This window comes from Hyperolius riggenbachi, chromosome 1, assembly GCF_040937935.1.
Source record: "Hyperolius riggenbachi isolate aHypRig1 chromosome 1, aHypRig1.pri, whole genome shotgun sequence".
Taxonomy (NCBI): Eukaryota; Metazoa; Chordata; class Amphibia; order Anura; family Hyperoliidae; genus Hyperolius; species Hyperolius riggenbachi.
Window position 1 is genome coordinate 528187687 of NC_090646.1, and position 27430 is coordinate 528215116.

The following is a 27430-nucleotide window of genomic DNA, read 5'->3' on the forward strand; positions in this document are numbered from 1 at the left end:
TAGCAGTTACAGGAGTGCTGCCAGCATTGGAAAGCTACAGTTCACTGAGGAAACCATGGATGCCAACATGGACTGTGACATACTGAAGCAGAGCATAATGCACACCCTTCAAAAACTCGGTCACAGAGTAGTAATCCAACATAATGACCCTAAACACACCTCCTCACTGCCTTGCTAAAGATTGTAAAGGAGATGGACTGATTAAGCACATCTCTAGACCCAAGCCCTATACAGCATTTGTGAGGCATCCTTAAACGGAAGGAGAAAGAGCGCAAGGTCTCTAACATCCACCAGCTTCATCATGGAGGAGTGGAACAGGATTCCAGTAACAACCTGTGAAGCTCCAGTGAACCAATAAATAATGGTGAGCTTTTGTGTGCCCACCATGGTTTTCCTGCACTGCCTTCACGTGAGCCCAAGGTGAAAATAAACTGATGAGATAATTGTATTTATGCTCCCACTCCTAAATGGTTTTTCTTCACAAAAGGATCCACACCATCTAAAAGAAATATTTGATTCCATCTTCATAAAACAGCATGAAGTGTGCCAGGTGTATGACGATGCACGGCGTTACAAATCTTCTGATTCTTTACAGGACAACCGAGGTGACATGATGAGATAGACATGGGTATGTACAGTGGCAGGCACACAAATAACTATGCTGTGTTCCTTTTTTTCTTTCTATGCCTGAAAAGGGACAGTGTGGGACTATAGCATAACCCTCACTGATAAGTAAATCCAGCCATAAAACACTTTCCTGTCAGTAAATGGGTTCTGAGAGGAGAAAAGTGATAAAAAGGGTCAATAGTTCATAGATTTGAGCTCTAGCATACTTCAATGAATGAGTTATTGAGCAGAGACACTAAAACAGTAAAAACTTAAAAACTACATTTAAATATAAAATAAAACTATGGGATATCTAAAAAAAAAAAAAAAAAAAAAAATTAAGAGGAATAAGATAGATACTTTGGCCTCGATTCATCATTGTCTTTGCGATAAAATTTTCCAGTTCATTAAATTACCGAATTCGAAGTTTATCGATTTCTAGTTGTATTCATCAAGGTTTTTCCACATTAGGTGTGACTTCGATAAAATATCGATAACAATGCGGTGACCATTCGGTAACGTGTCGATATTTCCATTTTACAGCGGAAATTTAACACAAGGCAATTCGATTCCCGTGGAATTGTGGGTAAAAAGGCAGTCCTTTGAACACCACGTAGCAACATTCCGAATAGCGCTGAACACCTGGACCAGGATTCTGGAAGTGGCTTGGGACAATCCCACAATTTCACCAGCTACAGCTTGATAGGAGCCTTTTCTGAAAAAATGTAGTGCAGCTAGCAATTTACTTAAATCTGGCACTGCCTGTGTTCTCTTACAAGATGATTCAAGAGAAATGCCGAATCCGATGTCCTGGTATAGCAAATAAATCCATTCTCTTGCAAATTGATATAGTTCTAAACCTTATTCTTGTCCTTCTGCGCCTTTGAATCACTCTCAGCTGATACATAACCATTTAAAATGGCTCCATCTTCTCTGTCATCAATGATCTGACAGGAATAATGACAGAGCAGTGAAGGAGATAACTAATCCTAAATTTAACGCTAAACCACGCCCACTTTCATGAATTGCACTTTCTTACGTTTTATCGCGTCATTACCGAATGCTCACTAACAGCTGTAGATAACTTTGATGAATCCTGAAGTCAGGTTATCAAAATCGGTATTTTACCAAGCTGTCGGTAATTGATTTCATAAGTCTTGATGAATCGAGGCCTATGTATCTCTTCCGTTTATTTTCACCTTGGATGTCCTTTAAAGGGATACGATCAATTAACATGTGTTTTTTAGGGCTGGTTCACACGGGCGTCTGCTGAGCTTTTCAGCGTTTAAAAGCTAGCTTTTGAAGGCTTTTGAAAAGCGTTCAAGGCTAGCAGTTCTGGTCTCTGCTATTGTTTCCTCGCGTTTACTGCCTCTGAAAGCAGCATGTTGCTTTTGAGACTAGACGCAACGCTGGGATCTACTGCCAGGCTTTCATGAAAGCCTGCAAAAGCCAGCTCTAAACGCTCCCATTCACTTGCATGGGATGGCAGTAGATCCCAAAAAACGCTGCGTTAAACGCCACAAAAACGCCCGTCTGAACCAGCCCTAACCTGAGTTTGAGAGAGTTGCTGAAGTGCTGGTAAATAATGATGTGTACATCTCTTGTTTACTGTAACAAATTCCTTTCACTCTGAACTGATAGCACTGTCTGCTCATTTCTGTTTCCCTCACATTGTAGATAACTAACTGTGTGTCAGAGAGCTCTCAGAAGAAGCTGCATGTTTCTGAGCTGTCTGCAAGAGAGCAGAAGAAATGTAACTTGTTTTAAACGTGTAATTGTCTGTGACAGCACAGCTTTTCATATTTTTTGTAGGTTTCAGGGAAAAATACTCGGTAGTCTGATATGCAAAAAACAACACTGGCTGTGCATTGAACACGGACACCCCTATGCAAATGATTTGTCCCAATAGAGATAACCCCTACACACAATTAATTAAAGATTTTGCCTCTGATATTTAACATGAAAAATAGGAAAATGTTTACACAGCTACTTAGACATTATTTGTACATTGTCATTTTATACACTTGGGTATTGATAGTATTCCTTCAAGTCATCTGACAAAATGTACTCCTAAAAATGACTTTAGACATCCCATGGTTTTATTTTATATTTGCCACTCTAGGCCAGGAATACTGTGCACCCCCCAATCCCCCCCCCCCCCCTGCCCCCCCCCCCCGACAATTTTTTTTTTTTGGGGGGGGGGGGGGGGTCTATCTTCCTCCGGATTTCATTTAGATACTTCATATTCTACCTTAAGCCACTTCCCTTTGTCCTAAGACCAAATTGCACTCCTACTAGGTATCCTAAAACACACTGCGCCTTTATATATTTTATCATATACTACCCCTCCTCTTTCCCCTCCCCCCCATTCCCTTTAGATTGTAAGCTCGCAAGGGCAGGGCTCTCTCCCCCTTTTGTGTCTTGGAAATCATTATACATTTTATTATTTTTATTATTTTTTTATTCATCATGTTACTTTTATCACTGTCATTACCACTTCTGTATTTTTGTATTCTGTATGCTGTATCATTTTTTGTATTTTGTCACTAATTTTGTATCTTGTATATTAGTGTACACCACTGTCTGTATTATGTACCCCATGTTTGTTTCTTACTTTGTACAGCGACACGGAATATGTTGGCGCTTTATAAATCAATAATAATATTCTCCTACATCCCAAAAATAAGTCAACTGAGTTCCCCCAAAACAATCCTATATTGAAAAAATATTAACTGATAGGGATTAGCTTGTGAGCTCCTCTGAGGGTAGTCAGGGACATGACTATGTAATCTGTAAAGCGCTGCAGAAGATGTCATTGCTATATAAATACATAATAATAATATGGTAAGACATTAGATTATGACTTTGGTAAGGAATAGACTGAGCTCCTCTGAGGACCGTCTGTGACATGACTATGTGATCTGTAAAGTGCTGAAGGCTGCAGATCAGAGATATACAATATGACTTCCACATGTGACAGAGCCCTCATAAGAACACAGACCTGCTGCTACACTCAGGGCTGGTGCACACCAAAAGTGCTCCTGAGCGCTTTTCAAATCATCAGCGCTTTGAAAAGTGTTTGGCTAATGTTACCCTATGAGGGGGTGTTCCCACAGCAGCTTTGTGATTTTTGTTTTCTAAATCGCAAACACTGTGCATGTAGCAGTTTTTGGCGTGATTCGGCTTGATTGAGCAAAAATCATTCGTTCAAAAATTGCTTCACCAAATCGCAATTGCGATTTTGGTGTGCACTAGCCCTTACAGCAAGTCACACTATGCAAACAGAGAGACTCACTGGGGCACATGTGTCTCTCACAGCTGCTACTCCTGACCTCAACATGCTGTCCTGTCCTCAGGCTGGGCGCACAGTTGGCTGTCCTCTGCACAGGAAAACTGAGATTCAGGGCTGGTGCACACCGAGCAGCTTTTTCAGCGTTTCTGCAGCCGCTTGCGGCTGCGGATACGCTTGGTCAATGTATCTCAATGGGGTGGTTCACACCAGAGCGGGAGGCGTTTTGCAGAAACGAATCCTCTCGGGGTGAGGCATTTTTTGGATTGCGGATGCGTTTCTGCCTCAATGTTAAGTATAGGAATAACCGCAAACCGCTCTGAAAAACGCCTGTTCTGAGCAGTTTGCCAGGCGGTTTTGTTACAGAAGCTGTTCAGTAACAGCTTTACTGTAACAATATATGAAATCTACTACATCTACTACACCAAAACCGCAAAACGCTAGCTGAAACGCTACAGAAAAAGAAGAAAAAGCGTTTCAAAATCTGCTAGCATTTTGCGGATCTGCTAGCGGGTTTTGGTGTGCACCAGGCCTCAATGTTGATCAGTTGGCTAGTGCACACTTGAATGTGTTTTCCCCATGCAGATAAAAACAGACAACAGTAAAGCACTGGGAACATTTTCTCTATCAATTACATTTGCTTCTGTGATAAAACATGCATGTTTTCACACTTACAGAAACACATGGGCCCATATGCAATTCACTTTTTCACCTGAGTTTTCTCCTAGGAGATAATTTTAAACTTGTCAATAAAATGCTTTTTAAGCCACCAGAAAGCAAGTACATACTCAAAATAATTTTGATAGTACTTTTTCACCTACTTTTTGGTACTTTTTTTTTTAGTTGAAAATTGCTGAAAAGTTATTTTAAATCGAAGATGAAAAATCATCTCCTAGGAGAAAACTCAGGTGAAAAAGTGAATTGCATATGGCCCAAGGTGTGTACATACAGAGGAGTGTGCTCCCAGCCACAGCTTCTTATTACTCACTGTGTGGAGCAGAACTGGCTCTGGAGACCAGGCAGCATCACTTACACCAGTGGTCCTCAAACTAAGGCCCGCCGAGGCATTTTCACTGGCCCTCCAAACAAAAAATGTATAACTTATAGATGCTGCCCACTGCACCCTTAAATATCGGTGGCCCACATAGAGAATAGCAGTACTGGCACCACCCATCCACATACTGTAGAAGCCAGCGAACAGTCACTTGCTGGCTTCCAATACAATTCTGCATCAGGTGACACTGCTGTCCAACTGAATGTCAGGTTGTCACCTGGGTATGCTTCACTGTCTCGTGCACAACGACGTTCTTCAGGCGCCGCATGACTGAATGGCTGCTGCTGGGAGTTCTCCTCCAGGCATGACTGGGGGGGGGGGGGGGGGAGAGATACCTAGATTCAATGTAATCTTTTTCAACATTATGTATATATTCGCCGGCCCCCCAGCAGTCTGAAGTATGTTGACCCGGCCCTCGCCCGAAACCGTTTGGGGACCCCTGACTTACACCATGGTGTGGGGCTAGTTAAAAGACACTGTAGCTCTGTACACCTGACCCTGCTAATTAGGGACTAGCTACAAATCTCTGTTTACAAACTTGTCTACAAAACACTCCTGAGCAGACAGTGTCATTAGAACAGTTGTGCAGAGAATAGAAAGCTTTTCTCTCGTATCCTTAATTGGTGTTTCCGTATCCGTAATTGGTATTGTCAGTCTCAGGACCGGAATGATTGTTTACCAGTGGCTACGCAGATGCAGTCATTAGAACAGTTGATAAGAAAGCATATTTTTTTCTCTCCAGTCCCTTAAAGTGTTCTTCCAAGACAGGGAAAATATTTTTTTGTTACCTGGACTGACAGTAATTTATTGCGCCTTTCTCCATCATTGTGCTCCAAGCAACCGCCTGGACTGCCAATGGGTTGAAACCCCTCTGTTTAAACATTAACAAAGTAGACAATGTTGTTGTCCCTGCTCAGAGTCAGTCCAATAAGTGTTCCGGAGTTAAGCCTAATCTGCACGATACAATTCTTTGTGCAATTCGATTACCATACAATTAAATCAGACATGTCAGATTGGGATTCAATTCGATTTGCCATTGCAAAACAATGGCAAATCGAATTGAATCCCGATCGGACATGTCGGATTTAATCGGATCGTAAATAGAATTGTAATCGAATTGCACAAATAAGCGTATCGTGTAGATGGGACTTTAGAGAAAGGTGAATAGATCATGTATTTTATCTCTCCCTGCTCTCAGAAGTTGTATTCTGCCAAGAAAACTTTATGGCTGTAATTGGCTTATCAGTGATGTTTACTAAATTCCTGCCAAGGTACCAACAAGACAGAAGCTGTCACTTCCATGCCTAGAAATTAAATATTTTAGTTAGCAAAATAAAATTATTAATATGTTTTGCACTGTTTTTACGCGTTTGCCACGTCACCTTGGGTATAATTTATTATTATTTATTGTATTTATAAAGCGTCAACATATTACGCAGCTCTGCACAATAGATAAATGGGTTAACATACAAGGTAGGACATACAGGAAACTCACAACAAAACAAGATCATGCAAATGATTTGATAACAATACAGTGTCATAGGTCAAAATAGAGACTGTTTTAGTCCACGCGAGGGGTGATTGTCAGTAAGATTGCATAATCAAGCTGGAAACACTAGGAAGGAGGGCCCTGCCAGAAGCTTACAATCTAAAGGGTGGGGCAATGGCACAAGAGAGTTACAGAGGAACTGCAGTGAAAATAACGTAATGGAAAAAGTGTGCTTATTTTTTTTACAATCATTATTTATAAATGATTTAGTCAGTGTTTACCCATTGTTACATTTTTCCTCTCCCGGTTTACATTCTGAAATTTATCACATGGCGACATTTTTACTGCTGGCAGGTAATGTCCGCGGAAAGAGATAATGTATTTTTGGCAGTTAGAAACAGCTATTTCCCACAATGCAACAAGGCTCCCACAGTGTGATGTCGGGACCATGGTCCTGACATCACACTGTGGGAGGGGTTTCAACACAATATCAGCCATATCTCCCACATTCCAAAAACATACAGATAAGTTAATTGGCTCCCCCTAAAATTGGCCCTAGACTACAGTACTTACACTACATAATATAGACATATGGCAATGGTAGGGATTAGATTGTGAGCTCCTTTGAGGGACAGTTAGTGACAAGATATATATATATATATATACACTGTACAGCGCTGCGTAATATGTCGGCGCTATATAAATACTAAATAATAATAATAATAATACAGAGCCCCCTGATGATCCGTTTGAGAAAAGGAAAAGATATCTCATGGGAAAGGGGGTATCAGCTACTGAATGGGATGAAGTTCAATCCTTGCTTACGGTTCATTCCTTTATGGCAGTGCTGGAAAATATTTGTGGGCTCAAATATTGACACTTTGGGCAGAATTATTACATCCTTCCCTTAGAGGTGTACTCGCAACCACTGTCTAAACCACTGGCAATAAAAGTATGTTGAGTTATTTTAATTTTATTTATTATAAAGGCTGTAAACAGACTACTTTGCATTGTAGCAAAGGGTCATATCTTCAGTGTTGTCCTATGAAAAGATATACTGTAACATTTTTTCTAAAATGTGGGAGGTGTACTCATTTTTGTTAGATACCGTATGTTCTTGTGGCCACACTCCTCTCCATGTAAGAGAATGCCTGAGAGCATGACCGTAGCCACATGTGCACAGTAGGGCCACGTGCATACATAGAAAGGAGCCTGGCATCAAACAAGAAGGGGATCCCGGCTAGTCGAGGACGACATAGGAAGCTCTTGGACCACTCTTATGTTGTAAGTTTGCTTTAGGAAAAGAAAAATGTTCAGATACACCCAAACTTGTGTTTTTATTGGAAATGAAATGTCTTGCTAAGTGCTTACAGTGGACCTGAACTCTTGCACAGAACAGAAGGAAAACAGAGAAATGCACCTTGTATGTATTTAGAGAGTTTAGCCTGTTTAATTCCTCCTCATTTGTGTCTAATCACAAGCTGTAATTTGATCTCTCCCATGTCACATGACTGCCACGGCAGATAAGATCATTGAAAAGCACAGGCTGTTAACTATATGTCTGCTTCCATGAATCAGGAAATAGAAACAGTGCAGATTTTAGGATTTGTATCAGCTGTAACAAATACATTTTTTTGTTTTAAAGTTATGTTATATATCTTTTACAGCAGAGAGGAAGTTCAAGTACACTTTTAGGTCACACTTAAAGTGCACCAGAGCTGTAAAAAAAAACAAAACAAAAACAAAAAAACAATTTAATACTCATCCACAGCTTCCTCCTGCAGTCTGCTGTTCAGCTGCAATCAGCCCCGGTAATTAGCTCAGTCGGATCCAGTCTGGGTCTTCTGCGCATGCACCTTACAGGGACTGATCGCGGCCGAACGGCAGACCACGGGAGGACGGCAAGGGACTCAGGTTTATGCTGCAGGAGGAAGCTGTGGGTTGAGTATCAATTTTTTTTTACAGCTCTAGTTTACTCTAATATCTACTGAGAACGAATGAACGAAGATGGGATTTTCCTTTTCATAAATGTAGTTAAATCTCCAGTCTGGATAAGCCATCAATAAAAATCGGTAACCACAATCCAGTTTCAAAATAGCAGCTTTAAGAAAAAATAAGCTGACAGAAGTAAAGCAGGGGTCAGGTGACTGCTTACATCCTCTTCTTGCCAATCCCCTTCTGACTCTGGAAAAAGCAAAGTGTTACAGTTTGACGAGTCTTCTCAAAGCCAAGACACTTCATGCTTTGGACCTCCACAGAACTGCCCCCTACATGTAGGTCCAAGGCAGCAGGATTCCATGTCAAGTGACAAACAAAATAAGGTACTAGTTTGGTTTGATAAAGGAACGCTTTCATACAAAAAATAAAATGGTGTGTGCATGCAAATTAAGTGCCCCAGGGCCCAGAGTGACTAAAAATTACTTTTGTCCTATGTCACTGTCACTTAAGAGGCCCATACACCTGACAATTTACCCGCCAATATACAGCAGATTTGATCACTGTGATCGAGTCTGCTGTGAAATTGTCGCGCAAATGCTGACCAAACTATCAATTTCTGATTGAAATCGATCATTCCCGTTGATTTGTCCGTGCAGAAGATTTCGCTCGATCGCCGGCGGGTCGAGAGTGCGTCGATAGCAACGTCCAAATGCCTAGCGCTAGCGGTAATACATTACCTGTTCCGCTGGCGCAAGTCCCCGCTGTTCCTTCTTCGCGCTGGGTTCTGGCAGGCTTTACTTCTTCCTGTCCCGGCAGGAAGTTTAAACAGTAGAGCACCCTCTACTTCTTGCCGGGGGAAGTTTAAACAGTAAAGTGAAGCTTGAGGAGCCGAGTGCGGAGAAGAAGACCGCGGAGAACGGGGGCCTCGCGCCGGCCGGATCAGGTAATGTATAGCTGGCAGAGGACGGCGGAAGCTCCACAGATGGTGAATCGATTTCACGCTGAAATTGATTCACCATCTGTTTGCAGTAAATGTTTGCAGCCATACGACCCCTCTCTGATCAGAGAGGGATCTATCTGTTGGTCGATCTGATGGCAAATTGACCAGTGTATGGCCACCTTTACAGTAAGTAGTAAAAATCTTAACAGGTTATGGATTAGTCTATCTCCTCCCAGGGTATTCTCAGTATTTCCTTAATGCTTCACAAAAGCACTCCATGGAAGAACATTCCCTGGCCTATGACAGAGAAGGCCAGCGCCAATAGCTCACCACTGGGTTCACACACTCCAACCTTCCCTCTCTAGTCAGGAGACGGGGTAGTCAGACATCCAGACAGTCTCTCCCTCTTGTCTCCCACTGTGCTGTTAAACACTGTAGAGTGGGCAGGATTTACTCACAAGCACAGGCAGCCCTCCATTTGTAGAGGGAATGCAAAGCAGGACTATTAAGTCCTGCAGAAAAATCGGGACATGACTGGAAAGGCAGCAGCAGCATCCAGTTCAGAGAACCTTCCAGACTAACCCAAAACCTGTCAGATTTGTACTACTTACTGTGACTACAACAGAGGAAAAAGTAATTTCTAACTATTTTTTTTTTTTTGGAACAGTGGTACTTTAAGGGATGCAGACCATGGCCAGGTGTTCATTTATATTTGCTCCTTTGCAGTGTTCCAATTTACCCACTTCCAAATGCAGGCATTCCTGCCATCAACTCTCTTGCTGCACAGTCTTGTTGCTCTCGCTGTTAGCATTGCCACTGCAGCTCACTCACCAGTCAGGAGTCCTGACCCTGTGAGCCAATCACAGGTCGTTTTTAAGAAAGTAAAAGTCAATAAGGGGTCAGAGATGTCCGGTATGCAAAAGGGTTAATGCATCTGCCTGGTACAAACAAAACAACGGAACCCTTCTCCGTAACACATATATGATGACCTTTACATCCATATTAAGGTTCCTGGAGAATGACTGAACAATTTTCTTGGGTTCAGAGTTTATCAGAAAAACATCAGCTACATTTAATTTACATCAGTGGCCACTTTCACACAATAATCTATATAACAAATATGTGATTAATACACAAGCCATTTGTGCAGGAAGGTTAGAAAATATTAAACAATTTCTGTTTGCAGCTGCTATAAATGACTTTTCATAACTCGCTGTTCTGTCTGCATCACTGGTTAGAAGATCTGCACAAAGCAGGAAATGAAATGTTACACACAGGGTGGGAGAAGCAAAGGCTGTTCTGCGGACATGCTAAAAGCCTGGTACACACATCCAACTTTCATTGGCCAACTTTACCATTTCCTACATAATCTGTTTATAGTATTTTAAGTCTGTTGGCAGTCATACTACACGGAGGTGGTAAAATTGGTCAGTGTGTATACACCCTACGGAGAAGCTGTCAATTCACAATCTCTCCCTTTGCAAAAGAAAAAAAAAAAAAAAGGCTTTAATGACCCTGCGGCAGCGTGCACTCACAGTGTATTATACATAGCACCGTCACTAGAGATGGCCCGAACTTGTTCTATAGCAAACAGCTATGGGTAATGACCTCTGGGTAATTTCCGCATACGTCATACACATTACTGCGCAGGCGCTTTCCCAGCGGCCACGATCGCGCACCTACAGCCGGTGATGTCATTCGCAGAGCGCTCCTGGCGTGCAATCTAGGACACGCCACCCCTGGGAAAGCTTCTGCACAGTAGTGCGTAAAATTACATACAGAAATGATCCCGAGGTCATTCCCCATAGCTGTTCGCTATAGAGTACGTTTGTTCCATCTCTAACCGTCACCCCCGTGACATTCATGCATCACCCATTGTATTACTTCCACCACTGCATTGCCAGGGAAGCACAACAGGAACTTGTGCTGGTGGCTCGAGCACTACCGATGCAACGCAATGCCGTAAGTGTGCTCGGCCCCATTGTCTTGCTGTTGTGTTACTCTGCAGTAACAGGGTAACACAATGCAAGTTTTTAATGCAAGTGTAAAAGGGGCCTTAAAGGAATACTGTAGGGGGGGGGGGGGGGGTCGGGGGAAAATGAGTTGAACTTACCCGGGGCTTCTACTGGTTCCCCGCAGACATCCTGTGCCCACGGAGCCACTGACTAATACTCCGGCCCCGCCTCCGGTTCACTTCTGGAATTTCCGACTTTAAAGTCAGAAAACCACTGCGTCTGCGTTGCCGTGTCCTCGATCTCGCTGACGTCACCAGGAGTGTATAGCACAAGCCCAGTATGGTCTGGGCCTGCGCAGTACGCTCCTGGTAATGTCAGCGGGAGCGAGGACACGACAACGCAGACGCAGTGGTTTTCTGACTTTAAAGTCGGAAATTCCAGAAGTGAACCGGAGACGGGGCCGGAGCATCGGTGAGTGGCTACGCAGGCACTGGACGCCTGCGGGGGACCATCAGAAGCCCCGGGTAAGTTCAACTCATTTTTCCCCGACCCCCCTACAGTATCCCTTTAAAAAGTTTAATTTTTTTTTTAATCCCTGCACAGATACTATACAAAGATGGTTTGAGGTTTTTTTTTCCTAATGCATTTTCCAAATCAAATTATTAATGCCTAATGCTGTGTACAGATTCATCTGTGCAGGTCTCTAGTAGTAATAATGATAATGATGCTTCCAGGCCTAATTATTCATACTCTGCATCTTGCAGTCCCAAAATAAATTTTTTACGTACAGCTGAATACTTTGCATAGATGCAAAACACCAGCACAAGCCTGAGTTACTACATAGTGGGAACAAGCTTCCTGCAATTGCAGCATGGTAATGTAGTGCGGAGCAACCCTCACCTTGCAGTGCTGGAGGGACTGAATGATGACACCATTTGCATGAAGTCTGTATATTCTCACTGCATCTCGCATGGGTTTCCTCCCACATCCCAAGAATATACTAGTAAGTTTATGCAAATTAGACCATGTGTATTATGGGAATTAGATTAAAAACACCTCATAAGGGCCAGTTAGTGACACAAGTATAGCCTCCCATTATGCAATGTAAGTGGGTCTTAACATACTTTGATCAGGTTTAAATATAAGGTGATACATGCATTCATCAGGAGTCCCTCAAAATGGAAACGCATTATAAATAAGCATTAAACTGAAGGCATTAGGGAGAAAATACCCTGCAAAATTTCCCCAAGTAACCAAGATCTCCCTTGCCCAAACTACAGTTATGATGAGAGCTCTTACAGTCCCCAAGTCCGTAAAAAACCACAGAGCTAATAACAGGAATCCATTTCTCAGAGGCAAGAAAACTGCCATGCTGAAACCAAAATTAGCTGGAAGAATGGTGTAAGAATTTGGTATACTATAACATCGTTTGCAAAAGGATTTATGTTAAAGAGAATCTGTATTGTTAAAATCGCACAAAAGTAAACATACCAGTGCGTTAGGAGACATCTCCTATTACCCTCTGTCACAATTTCGCCGCTCCTCGCCGCATTAAAAGTGGTTAAAAACAGTTTTAAAAAGTTTGTTTATAAACAAACAAAATGGCCACCAAAACAGGAAGTAGATTGATGTACAGTATGTCCACACATAGAAAATACATTCATACACAAGCAGGCTGTATACACCCTTCCTTTTGAATCTCAAGAGATCATTTGTGTGTTTCTTTCCCCCTGCAGCTATCTTCCACTGAAGTGTCAGGCTGTTTCTTCCTGCAGAGTGCAGACAGCTGTGCCTGTATGTAATTCCTCAGTATGTGAAAGCCCAGCCAGCTCAGAGGAGGATTTATCCAGCTTGTAAAAGATAATAGAGCAGAGAGAAGCTGCACTAATCTAAATAATACACAGGCAGTGTGCAGAGAGAGGCCTGGAGGGGGGAAATGCATCACAGAACCACAACACTGAAGAACTTGGCAGCCTTCCAGACACAGGCCTGACAAGTCTGACAAGAGAGAGATAAGTTGATTTATTACAGAGATGGTGATAGTAGAACGTGCTGCAGTAAGCCAGAACACATTAGAATAGCTTTTGGAACTTGTAGGATGATAAAAAACAGGATGCAATTTTTGTTACGGAGTCTCTTTAACCATCTAAGTTAGAACACCGTATTTTCCAAACCTTTCAGTCAAGTTTTGTAGACATGCAACATAACATTTGGGCCCTTACCCAGTTTCTCCTTAGTACTTTTCACCATTTTTTTTTTTACTTTTTCAAGGACTATCTAAATTATTCAGAATAATTTCTCGCTTATTGGTGCCTTAAAACCAGGGCTTTGGAGTCAATACAAAAATCATCTGACTCCTCAGTTTATGAAACCACAGACTCTGGGTACTCAAATTTGCTCTGACTAACTCCACAGGCCATGCAGGGCTATGGAGTAATACTAAAAACATCCGATTACAACTCCTCAGTTTATGTAACCACTAAATCCAACTCTAGGTACCCAAAAAAATGACCTGCTTAAAAGTCATCTCAGATTCCTAAAAGAAAAAGTGAATTGAATATGAGCCTTGGTGTGATGGTCTTTGGTGGTGGCTGTATATTTGCTGAATGGTTATAAGTGGCTTCCTGAAATAGTTCAGGAAAGCCTTGCTCTATACACAGTCAAGGTCTTAAATCAGAAAAATAAAGTATGTAAAACTAAGTTTTGGAATTACACTAAACACAGGTTTTGGTATCAGACCCTTTTGTAGTGCAGGATGCAGTACACCGATCCATTCACTTACCAGTTTAAACCACACAACTGGTTAAATTATATTTAAATCTTTTTTCATTACATCTTTTTCATGAAGTGAAATTCTGAATGCAAACAACCCAACTTCTATTTATAATCAATGTAGTTTGTTACAACAAATCTTGCATTATGGAAATAAGGTAAAAAAATATATATCTTTAACAAGTGTTGATTAGTCACATATTCTAAAGGAAGTGCTGTAGAATAAAATGTCAAACATTTTGCTAGCTTACATTACTTACCTTAAAACACTGGCACAAAAACACAACAGACGTAAAGATAAAAAGCGTAACATGAGCTAGTTTCATTAAAGTTTCAGGTCATTAACTCGCTCTTGAATCTCATTGGCTGTCTGGGACTTAATACTGCGAAGTATTGGCAAAGAAACCTAGTTTTAAAAATGATGAGACAGGAGGGTGATGAACATTTTTTTTATTTACAAATATACTAAAATATCTCCGACAGTGAGTCACACCTGCTCCCCCCCACCCTTCACCAAGGACCTGAAACGCATTTTTTTGTTAAAGTGCATGCAAAAAAGAATTAAAAGCCTTTGTTTTCTTTCATCGATTTTTAAATGTTTTCTTTTTATTGTAAGAAAATACACAGCTTGAAAACGCGGATAATGTTAATATTTAAAAGAAAGGGGTGGAAAAAAAAAAGGAGGGGGCAGGGCAGTGGAAAAAAAAAGAATAAAAAAAAAAAAAAAAGACTGGGCTGATTGTGTTTACTTGTTCTTAAATACTGGAAAAGATCCCCACCTCCCATTCAGAAAAAAAATATTAAATTAAAATTCAAAAAATAAATTATATAAATAACAAAAGAGGGAGAGAGATGAAGGTTAGTATACGGAATTTGAGAAAAAACTGTTAAAATACAATACGAAAATATGTAAAATCTCTCCTTCAGTTCATTCTATACAGAAAATACATGATTTCTGGCCACAGTCCCTATGTGGATTTTGTGCTAGTGGGACAGTGGGCGCTGGGATGCTGTGTGCAGACATCCTCTGCTTAACAACTGTTACAGCAGCAAAACCAGTGGAGCAGAGAATTGATTTGAATGGTCTGTGCTTATTCAGAGTCCACTCACTGTCCATTCTATAAGCTGTCCCATTCCATTAAAATAATGAAGAAAAAAAATCTTTATGCTGTGCTGGATAAGCCTGCACAACAGGCTTGATCAGAAAGCATAAAAATTAAAATGTTTTTTTGCTTCCAGTGATATTTTGAGGCTGCAGACCATGTGATCAGCACCATCACGCCCCCTGGACACTGCTTTCTGCACTGCTCCAGAGGTGTGTAATAAGGGTACATATACAGCATATAGGAAAAAGGGGGGGGGGGGATTATATCTGCTATTTATATCCCACAAATATTTCATTAAAAAGGATCATTATGTATATACAAAACAACTTCATAGCAAAGAACAGCAATACAAATTCTTAAAACTAATAAGTGCAACAATGGACTGATAATGCAAGTAAACAGAAAGCTCCCCTATTTGTCGAGATGGGCAGTACTGGAGCTAGATCTTGGCAGTGATATAACATCTGCACCCCGTAGGGCAGATTTCTGTTTGACCACATAAACCAGCGCAACGTAATGTAACATGCAGCCATAATTCTGTAGTCTGAGAATCATTGGGCATTGTATTTATCCATTGCTGCATTCATAGGTGTTGAAGGAATATTTAGCATTTTTGTAAGATAAAAAGACAAGATACAAATGTCCTGGGTGGAAATATGGAGAAGATACATTCTCAAGGTGATCGCTATTGACAATCCACACATTCGTCATACAATGCTACGCATGGGGGGGTGGGGTGGGGGGAATTTCCCGTAAACAGCACAATGCCAATAAGATTCAAAAGCTGAAATGCTTTACTGCCAGAGAGAAATTCCAGGACCATTGCACTGCGCGTAACCACAAGTCCTTCTGCCGCGGTACAGCCGAGATTCTGTAGTAACTTCAAGGGATTAGGGTACAATGGTTAAACCAATGGCATCAGTATGCTCCTTTTTTTCACGTCCAAATAGATCACAAAAATAAATAGCTTACCCCATATAACACAATGTTAGCACCTTTACATTAGGACAGAATTGAAGAGAATTATTTCACTGTATCTTTGCTATAAAAAAAATAAAAGGAAAACAAAAAAACAAACAAAAAGATAAAGAACTGTTTTTCCACTACTCATATTGCAACAATTGTGACAATTACAGTGCTAGTAGTCATTTAAAGCAATGAACAACTCTGAGCTGCTTGTAATAAAGTGAAAGGCCTGCAGCCACAAAGGTTAACATTTTTTGTACCAGACAGAGTGGGACCCAAATGAGCACAGTGTAGATGAAGCTGCAGATGTGCTTTATAGGTGCATGACATTATTCACTTGACAAAATGTAAAGCACCCCTTAACACATATTAATACACCCAGTCCTGGTTTTACATATTTCCATTCCAGCGTCTATGAGATCTGTATAAATATAAAATTATATAATTTTTTTTCTGTTCAAAACAAATTCTTAGAATTCAAAAGTATTGTAAATCGCAACAAATAATAAATACATCCTTATCAATTTCCAGTTTTATTTGTGTGTTATTGTGCCAATTCCCAAAAACTAAATATTTCAAAATATTGTATGTTTTTACCTTAAATTCAGGTTTCTCCATTACAAGAACTATGCACTTTGCAAATGATGAAAAGATTTTTCTGTTTGTTTTCAAATACTGGCTTTGGTGTCCAATAATCATCATCAATATAACGGACAAGTTTCCATATAAAATATTCTTGTAGAAGATTTTATGAACTGAATGCATTTTCCAGGAAATCAACACAAAATAAAATTCAAATAATTTTAGTTTTAAATTTGTACACTTCTTTTACATTAAAAGTGCAGCGTGGCAATATCGTGTGTGAAATTACAGCTACATGTATCCAGGAAGAACATAGACCATTAGATATGAATAACTAACTGCATCAAAATGAATATAAATGTATTATTCTAGAGGACCTTTTCACACTTTTCTTGGGGCCAAGATGTACTAAGCCAGAGCATAAAGTTCTTTATTTTTTTAAATGTGGACCCTAAATATTAAAATTTGAGCAAGGAAAGCTTTATATGAATTACTTGCCCTGCAAAGATTACTTTTAACAGTTTTGTTTCTAATAAGTAGTCTACAGAAGGGAAAGGGAAGTAGTATTTAATTTATTGAGACTCTATATAGATTTTTTTTTAAATTCAATTCTCTTAAAAATAAAACAAATATCTTTAACTCATTTTGTGACAAAAAAAAGAGTCCACAAAGTTTAATTTTTCTTATATTATTTTTGAACAAATATGATACATTACTCGTCTAACATCAATTTTTATACAGACTTTTCAGCTTCAAAAATACTCTCTCTAAGTGGTATTCTTTTTTTGTTCATATTTCTTTGTGATATTTTTGAGGAGACACTGACTCAGTACATCACAGCCATTACCTATTAAATTTTAATGCCCTCCACCAAAAAGTGTAAAAATAAAGGAAAAGAGGGAAGAGAAAGGAAAAATTAAATTAAGAAATAAAGGAAAAAGAACCCTGAACTCCCACATTTCAACATTACGGGTTTAAAAGATAATTAGATGTGTTACGTGCTGAACAAGACTTGTTCTGAAGCAACTACAGTACTTCCGGCTCAAGTTCCAGGACTAACGAAGGCGGGAATCAGGTCTGTACCAAGAACCAAAGATATACAATATGACCGGGGTGTATATAGTCACAATTTGTAAATATTTTCAAGTGAAAATTTGCTATTAATACCTAGGAAGAAACAAGTCTTCACGTTCTACTCAAGCACTCTTCAAGTCCAGTTTTACAAATGTGTCCACTCCTATGTACAAAAATGTACTTACTTGGGCTCAGGCAGCAAAAGCAATTAACTGGCTGCATACAGTGTGGGCAGTAGGCACACTGTTACAGGGATAGAATAGAGGGCTGGTAGAATTATCATGTACTCCCATATACACCGTGTAAATACGTTTTACATGTGTGGGTTTTCTTTTTACATCCTGGTATACATTAGCAATATATTGCAAAGATTTAGCAAAAAATTATCCTTTGGCACCATACCATGCCAAAGTCGTTGATTAAATAGTGTAGTTTGGTCTTAATTTCCCAGCTGCCTTATGTCAGTTAAGAATACATATGGTATATACATATAGGAAAACCAGGACTGGAGTAAAAAGTACCATTGATTAGGAGCCAAAAGTGCAATGAAAATTCAAAGTCAATTTCTGCTCCGGCCAGCATGATTCATCAAAAAGAAAAAGAAAAAAAAAAAAGAAAAAAGAAAAGAAAAAAAAAATTGAAACAAAATATATATATTATCACAAGACATTCTACCCTCCCCATCTGCCCAAACAACCCCCCAAGTTCTGCCTCTCCCCCTCCCAACAATATGTCTATATATATATATACAACATGATTGGTTTCTGTAAAATGTATCAAACCTCAATAGTTTAATAAAATCTCTTCTTTTTTTATTCCTGACGAACAAATACCAAAAAAACAACAATGTTTAACGCAGCAGCAGTAACCTTAAGGCTGCAGTTTTATGCTTCTCTCTCTCTTATATATTAAATTGTATATATATTTTTTTGCTTGTATTTTAAACAGAATAAAATGTTTGTAGCAACCAACAGTTATTCACATTTTTCGTTGGTTTTGTATTTTATGTGTATCTCCTCATTTCTCTCTAGTCTCTCAAATGTGTTACTGAACATCAATAAATTAATCTCTTCATCCCTGAGTTTTAGTTTTAAGTGTGAGGCACTTTAGAAGATTGGACGGTTAGTCTTCACTGGATACCAACCCTGAATAAGAGGTGATAACCAAACTTCTGAAAGTGCCAAAAATGACCCCACTCTTTTGACGAGGGAAAAGTCATCAGCAGATCTTAAACACCACCACTAAACTGGCTCAGGGCTGAAGGGGTTAATCACAGACTGACAACTTGTGCATCATGGGTGATGAAACCAATTAAACTGTGGGCAGCCATCTTTCACAAAATAATTATGGGCTGACTTCTTACCAAACTGCAGGACGCACATCTTTTAGTCCCAGCAGAGGAATCCACCATGTAGCTTTCTCTCCTCCGAGTACTCAAGTAACATCAGGGACACACTGCTCACCTTCTGCCAAAAACTGGCTAAGGACCACAAAGCCCTCATAAGCCCTCCCACAGAGGCATGAAGATACATACCTCTCAATCCTCTCACTGATAAACAACATACCTCTCAGCATCATCCCCAAGGAACATCATGGACAAAACTTTGAATAATCAAGTTATCTCTTTCCACAAAAGGGGTTATGAATAAAGGAAGAGTTTCGACACAAAACACAACTGTAACTTCAAGACTCATTCCCGCTGTTTGAATCTTCGGTTTGTATAACAAGCACCAATGTTCTGATGGATTGAAATTTTTTGTGACAATCAGGGACACTTGAGAGGTATGCCAGGGAGCTTGCTCCGTGCTCAGATTTGCCCAGAGGCACCCTGGTGAGTAAAAAGAATTACAGGCACTAGTGTCCGACGGACGTCAGAGATAGATAGAGACAGAGAGATAGAGTGAGAGAGAGAGATAAAGGGAGGGAGAGAGAGAAGAGAGAGAGAGCACGCCCGTTAAAATGGGGAATGTACGTTTTGCAGGTTCTCCTTGCTGTCACTGTTAATATTATTATTGTTCTTTATTTAAATGGCAAAAACTGGCCTCTCTCATCTATAGTCCTCCTTGGGATATTCTAACGTCACCAGATTTCCAAAGCCCATCCGTAAACTTTCCATATCGAAGGTTTCAATTTCTCTTTCCTCGCGTTCAAACAAATGCTTGATCCTCTCACTGCGTTCCTTCTGAAGAGCTGCCAACTCCTCTTCAATCTGAAGCAAGAAAAAACAAACAGCCTAAATAAAGTCCATGAAATCTTATAGCTGCACAAAGTGTACAGTCCTGGGTCAAAATAAGTAACTAAATGTATACATGTACTTGCCTTTCTACAAATATTTCTTAATTAAAATCTGCTCCCCAGGATGGGTTTAAAAAAAACCAAACAAACCCAAAAAACTTATGACTCCTAACAAATCATAATTTTTTCCCTTGCTTATAAGCTGCTCTAAAAGACTGCAAAAAAACCCCCCCACAACTCCCGGTTTGGCCAGCAAGTGTCATCAATCCCTCTGCGTGGTGACCCTCCGGCTACCTCCTCTGGTCTGCAGTGTAGTGCTTCAAGTGTCTAAGCACTACACTGCAGACCAGAGGAGGTAGCCGGAGGGTCATTACGCAGAGGGATTGATGACACTTGCTGGCCAAACCGGGAGACTAGAAGGGGGAGAGCCCATGGCAAATTATAAGTGCCAACTTCCTGCAAAAATCTGTAAGTGTAAACCTGGAATACATTTTAAAGTTTTAATACAGTATTGTACTATGAGCGCTGTTTTTTTCATCCTGAAGAAACGCTAAAGTGCAAGTATTGGGTCTTAATCTGCATATGGTGACTGCTGCAAGGGTGGAACGGATCGTGCAGGCGAGGGGAGCCTTGAATGCCCCATATGCGCATCTGACCATTGTGATTTGTGGTCCAACAAAATTGGTGAGCCGCTCTCCATTAGGTGTTGGTGGTGGGAGTGACACACTGTTTATTACGCAGCGCTGGTCAAGTTTACTTGAATTTAGGTATCCATTTATCAGAATATATAAAACGAACCTCCTCCTAAGGCTGCGTACAAACTGACATTGCATGTCGCCCGTCAAGGATCAGGACAAGAGTCCCCCTTGAGGCAGCATCGCAGGGCTGGGCTGCACACACGCATGCCAACTGGGAGTGGGCCATGGAGGGACAGGCGGTGCATGCTTGACATCATGTGGCAGGTGGAGGAACAATGGGATCAGCGCTGCTGGGGTTGAGTAGATCTGCCCGGCGGATGGCTTGCGGGCCGCTGGCTGCCATACACATGCCCGATTGTCGGCTGAGGCAGTCATTATCATCGGACTTAGCTGATGTGTACAAGGCTTAAGGGAGGTTCATAAATTGAGTACAGGGGGTAGGGGCAGTCATTACTTCCCATAAGCTGCCTTCAGGGGCCTGCTCCCTAGCCCCTCATGCTTCAGTCCCTAGCCCCGACCCCCCTTACAATTATGCTGGCATCCATCTTCTCCAGGAAGACAAACAAGGAATGGAGATGCTGACACCACCGGTGCATAACCCAGGGGAGCAGGAATACCGGGTCTCAATGCAAACAAAAGGAAAGGATGTTCCGCTGCACCATAGGTTGGGTATAAAGCAATCTTCAGTTTATTGACACATCAGTAGATACACATATGGCTCACGCGTATCGGAGCTCACACTGGCTCCTTAAAGGGAATGTCCAAGCAAAATAAAAAAATGAGTTTCACTTACCTGGGGCTTCTACCAGCCCCATGCAGCCATCCTGTGCCCTTATTGTCACTCACTGCTGCTCCAGTCCCCCCACTGGCAGCTTGCCAACCTCGGAGGTCGGCGGGACGCATTGCGTACATTTTTACGCATTCCCGCTAGTGCAGGAACATCAACACATACATTTGTACGCATTGAACCAGTAACGCGTAAAAATGTATGTGTTGATGTTCCTGCACTAGCGGGAATGCGTAAAAATTTACGCAATGCGTCCCGCCGACCTCCGAGGTCGGCAAGCTGCCAGCGGGGGACTGGAGCAGCAATGAGTGACTACGAGGGCACAGGATGGCTGCATGGGGCTGGTAGAAGCCCCAGGTAAGTGAAACTCATTTTTTTATTTTGCTTGAACCTTCCCTTTAATCATAGCGAACATACACAAAAGCACCACACGTTTAAATAGTCAAAGAAGCCGGCCCACCCGAGGTGTGGCTATGGCTCTTAAAGAGACATACATGTACATATAAAATGGCCAAATGGCCAAAATGGAGATTAATTAAAAGAACCATGGATGTTATGATTAAGAAACAAGATGAATAGACAATCCGGTTACATGAAGATATATAAATTACAGACACCACAGCGATGAGATAAAAAATAGCATGTGAAAATACAAAAACACATACAAAATTATTCATAGGAATGTATAGATGTATAAATGCATAAATATAAGAATATTCACACCGCCCGGGGAAAGAGTAAAAGGGTAAAAAAAAGGGGGGGGGGGGGGGGAGAATGCATGGAGCAAAAGGAGGCAGGACCACACACGCCCAAACTCAATATCTAATATCATAAGTCAGGCTGACATCCAGCTTAGAGTTCAATCCTGTGGGTATGCGTGTGCCCAATCTCCATATCCATAGAGCCTCCCGTTGTAGTAAACGTCTGTACAAATCCCCTCCCCTGGCAGAATGCATCACCCTTTCAATGCCTTGGAAAGTGAAACCACTCATGTCACCCCGATGTTCCCTAAAAAAGTGTTTGGCTACACTGGAAACCTGGGTGACATAAGCCTCATTCCTGATGCATCTGGCTGATCCGTTATAGTGTTCTGCAATACGCTGTCTCAAGGGGCGGGTGGTACAACCCACATATTGGACCCTACAAGAGGAACAGGAAATAAGATATACCACATTGCTGGAATTGCAATTGACATATTGTTTTATATCAAATTTTATGCCTTTGGCAGTTGAGAAAATCTCCCGTGTCTGATTATGAACCCGACAATATCTGCAGGTGCCGTAACTGCATTTATAGGAACCCACGCAGGTCAACCAGGTTGGAACAGGTTTAGGAGAGCTGGAGAAAAGACTGGGTGAAAGACGGGTCCCCAAAGTAGGGGCTCGGCATGCTGAAAAGGCAACGCCGCTGCCTACAATGGTACGGAGCTTATGATCTGAGTGCAAGACCGGCAAATATTTTTTTATTATATTAATAATCTTGTTATACTCCAAGCTGTACGGAGTTGTAAAAGTCAGATTTCTTTTTTGCCTAGTCTCGCTTCCAGAAGCAACCTCCAAAAGATCACGACGATCCCTGCATAGCACACGTTGTCGTGCACCACGTATGGAGCGTGTGGTGTATCCCCGTTCCCGGAGTCTCTCCTCCACCACATCCAATTCCCGCCCCAAAAGATTGGGATCTGAACAGTTGCGAGCCACTCTGACCATCTCCCCATAAGGAATTGCTCTCAAAGTATGGCTCGGATGGCAACTGGAGGCCAGCAAAAGAGAATTGCCGGCACATGCCTTCCTGTAGGTCTTAGTGACAATCCTGCCCGATGTCTCGGCCCCACAAAGTCAGATCAAGATAATATATCTGAGAGGGGCTATGGGACATGGTAAAGGACAGATTCAAACTGTTGTCATTGCAATATGACAAGAAACCGGGCAGGACGTCTGAGGGACCCCCCATATCAGCAGCAGATTATCTATGTACCTCCCATACCAAAAAATAAATTCTGAAAAGGGGTTCTCTGCCCCAAAGATGCGGAGCTCCTCCCACCACCCCATGAACAAATTCGCCAGGGATGGGGAGAATTTGTCTCCCATAGAAGCTCTGCATCTCTGGAGATAGAAAACCCAGTCAAACATAAAATAATTATGGGTCAACAGATGTTCTACCGCAGAAATGAGGAGGTCCCTAGTAGCCGCAGAGAAAGAGCCATATTTCTGGATGTGAAAATCCAGTGCCCTGAGAGCAAGGTCATGGGGGATGGAGGAGTAGAGTGCGGTCACATCCATCGTGACCCATGTATAGCTATTGGACCATGTCAGGGAATCCAGGCTGTTAAGTAAAATGTGTAGTATCGCGAAGGAATCCAGGCAAACGGCGGACGAGTGGCTGAAGGCACCCGTCCACCCATTGACCCAGACGCTCTCCCAAGGAGCCTATCCCAGCAACAATGGGGCGGCCCTTGGGAGGAACATCTGGTTTGTGCACCTTTGGGAGGTGGTGGAAAATTGGAATAACCGGTGTATCCACCATGAGATAATCTCTTTCCCGTTCAGAGAACACTCGCAAGGAGCAACCCCAATTGAGTAGTTGTTTGAGTTCAGCCTGGAATTTAATAGTAGGGTCACCTGCTAACACCTGGTAAGTACTCTTATCCTCCAATTGTCGTAGTGCCTCTGCCCTATACATGTCTGAATCCATGACGACCACAGCCCCTCCTTTGTCTGCATTGCGAATTACAATTGAATTATCTGTCTGGAGAAACTGCAGTGCGTCTTGCTCTTGCTTGGTGAGATCAGAGCTGGCTCTAAATGTTTTCTGTAGCTGGGCAAGTTCACGCTCAACTAAATCCTGAAACATGTCTACCGCCGTGGATCTGGCCTGTACAGGGTAGAAGAAAGGATTGGAAACGGGTACGGGGCCCGGGGCTGCCCGGGATGTCAGCCTGACTTATGATATTAGATATTGAGTTTGGGCGTGTGTGGCCCTGCCTCCTTTTGCTCCATGCATTCTCCACCCTCTCCCCCTTTTTTTACCCTTTTACTCTTTCCCCGGGCGGTGTGAATATTGTTATATTTATGCATTTATACATCTATACATTCCTATGAATAATTTTGTATGTGTTTTTGTATTTTCACATGCTATTTTTTATCTCATCGCTGTGGTGTCTAATTTATATATCTTCATGTAACCGGATTGTCTATTCATCTTGATTCTTAATCACAACATCCATGGTTGTTTTAATTAATCTCCATTTTGGCCATTTGGCCATTTTATATGTACATGTATATGTCTCTTTAAGAGCCATAGCCACACCTCGGGTGGGCCGGCTTTTTTGACTATTTAAGCGTGTGGTGTTTTTGTGTATGTTGGCTATGATTAAGGAGCCAGTGTGAGCTCCGATACGCGTGAGCCATATGTGTATCTACTGATGTGTCAATAAACTGAAGATTGCTTTATACCCAACCTATGGTGCAGCGGAACATCCTTTCCTTTTGTTTGCATTGGTTCTCCAGGAAGACTCGTAGCGGTGTTGAGGGATCCTACTTGCTTTAATGTATGATGGGAGATGTACTCCCATCGATTGGACTGTATCTCCTGGCATGCATTGTGGTAGTCAGGGATGTGCAACACCACCGGGATTCCCCCTTCCTGAGGTAAGTAATACCTGCTCCTGGCCCCCACCACCTTAAGGGAGGTTCATTTTATATATATTTTGATAAATAGTTGCTACGTTACCTTTAAAGAAACCCCAAGGTGACAAACTGATGATATAAAACTATTGCATACATCCTCCTACTCTTCAAAATTGATTTTTAAGAATCCCAGTTGTATTTTCTTTTTAAAAGACCAAAAACGTAGGTTTAACACTGTAATGTCACAGCTGTCTGAGTTAAAATTGGCTGAAGACAGTTTTCTATCAATAGCAGGTAGTCACTGGGGACAGCAAGTTTTACTGGGTGTCAATATTTAAAGACTTTTGTTTCGTGTCAGGTGTGCATCAAGTAACATCTACATTCTTAAAGCACAACTGAAGTGAGAGGGACATGGAGGCTGCCATATTTAATTATTTTGAACAATGTCAGCTGCCTGGTTATCCTGCTGATCCTCTGCCTCTAATACTTTTAGCCATAGACCCTGAACAAGCATGCATCAGACAAGGTGTTTTTGACATTGTCAGATCTGACCCGATTAGCTGCACACTTGTTTCTGGTGTTATGCAGACATTGCTGCAGCCCAACAGATCAGCAAGACTGCCAGGCCACTCGGATTGTTTAAAATGAAATAAATATGGCAGTCTCCATATTCTTCACACTTCAGTTGTCCTTTAAATGGCCCCCTTCCTCAGCAACCAGAAAAATGCTTTGTTATCGTGAGTTGAAATATGACAGAATACAATAAAGATGTAAACAATCTCTCAGAATATCTATACTAAAGAGATATACAGAAAATATTGGAGGTAAATTGCAGCTGATTCTTCTGTACCTTCTGTTCCAGGTGCGCTCTACGAAGAGACACCCTTTGCTCCAGCTTCTGCAGTTCACGCTCATGCTGTGCCTCAGTCTGCATCTTGATCTTGCTCTGGTAGGCATTCAGTAGCTCCATCTCCTGTTGAAGCTGTTGCCTAAGAGCCTGGCATTCTGCTTCTTGAGCTTCATCCAAGCGCAGCTGTCATCCCGGCCAGAGGAAAAAAGTACAAAACCGCACAGAGGTGGTCCAAAGTTGGTGTGCAATAGGTAAAGAGAAAAGAAAACATTATACAACCAAGTTTACTGTTCCAAGAGAATGTACTGTTCCAAGAGAATGTTGTAGTTTTGTCAAATAGAGACATAAAAATAGGTGCTGGACCAGTTCACAGATACTCATCTCCTCCTCAGCAGCCTATAGTCACCTGCTTACTTCCAGTCAACCTAAACCAGTCCCACGACATACACATTGGCAGGCAATGGGGAGTGCAATTACTATTCTTAGCAAAAACCATGCCTCCCTGCTGATCACCTATAAGTATCTCAAGTGGGAAGGCATAGCTTCTGACTGACTAGCTGGGGAGTAAGTGAGCAGGCAGTATAGTTGCTGAGGAGCACACAAAGACCTATTAATTGGTGCAGTACAGATTTTCCTATTATTTAGTATAAGCTGTAACAATGCTTAAATAGTACCAAATGTCAAAATGGCAGAGGCTGTTTTGACCATTTGGCCTGTCAGATGATAGAGGATTGAATGGATGTTTTTGGTGAAATACCTGTCCTGGCATCATCCCTCTAGGTAGGGCAGTGTTCTCCACAGGCTCTTTTAGCCGGGAGCCCACCAAGGCACTTTGGCTCGGCAGCCATGGCCTAATTGATGGCTGCTGAGCTGGGGGTAGCAAATGGCAGAGGTTTCCGAAGAGCTTCTTCAGTCTTCGGAAACACGGCCTCATCTACACTGCCGAGGAGCGGAGTGTCACCTGTGACCCGAAGACGTCAGGAAAGGCAAGTGTTTAACCCCATGACCCATCCTACCCATTCTCATTAAGACACAGCCTGTCATTCATTGACCTGGTCTATCATTTTGAATTTAGATCCTCTAACAAAACACATCTCCCATGCGCCATTTAAAAGAATGTACTACTAAGTGAAGATTAACCCCCCCCAAAAAAACCCACTACCACCCAACTTGGACCTACAGCTTACCAACAGTAAGGACCTACTTTTCTCAAACACTATTCCAATAGAGTCTGTGCTTTGCTAGATTTTGAATCTGCTTTAGAAGTACAGCAAATTAGGCACTAATGTGTAAAACAATATATAAAAATACATTAATGATAGATATTGGTTTAGAATGGTGCACAATTCCTTACTGAGGCCATGATTTAGGATTAAGAGTGGGGTGGCCAAACATGGACCTTGGGCAAACAAGAGTGCATCGGTTATAGCTGCAATACAGAAGCAGATACTGATCACTTT

General features: G+C 41.6%; 1 pseudogene; it reads right to left on the bottom strand.

Annotated features, from left to right (window-relative positions):
- Nucleotides 1–18561: 18561 nt before the first annotated feature.
- The window catches only part of LOC137534598 (serine/threonine-protein kinase TAO3-like), a 288974-nt pseudogene continuing 280105 nt past the window's right edge, over nucleotides 18562–27430 (bottom strand).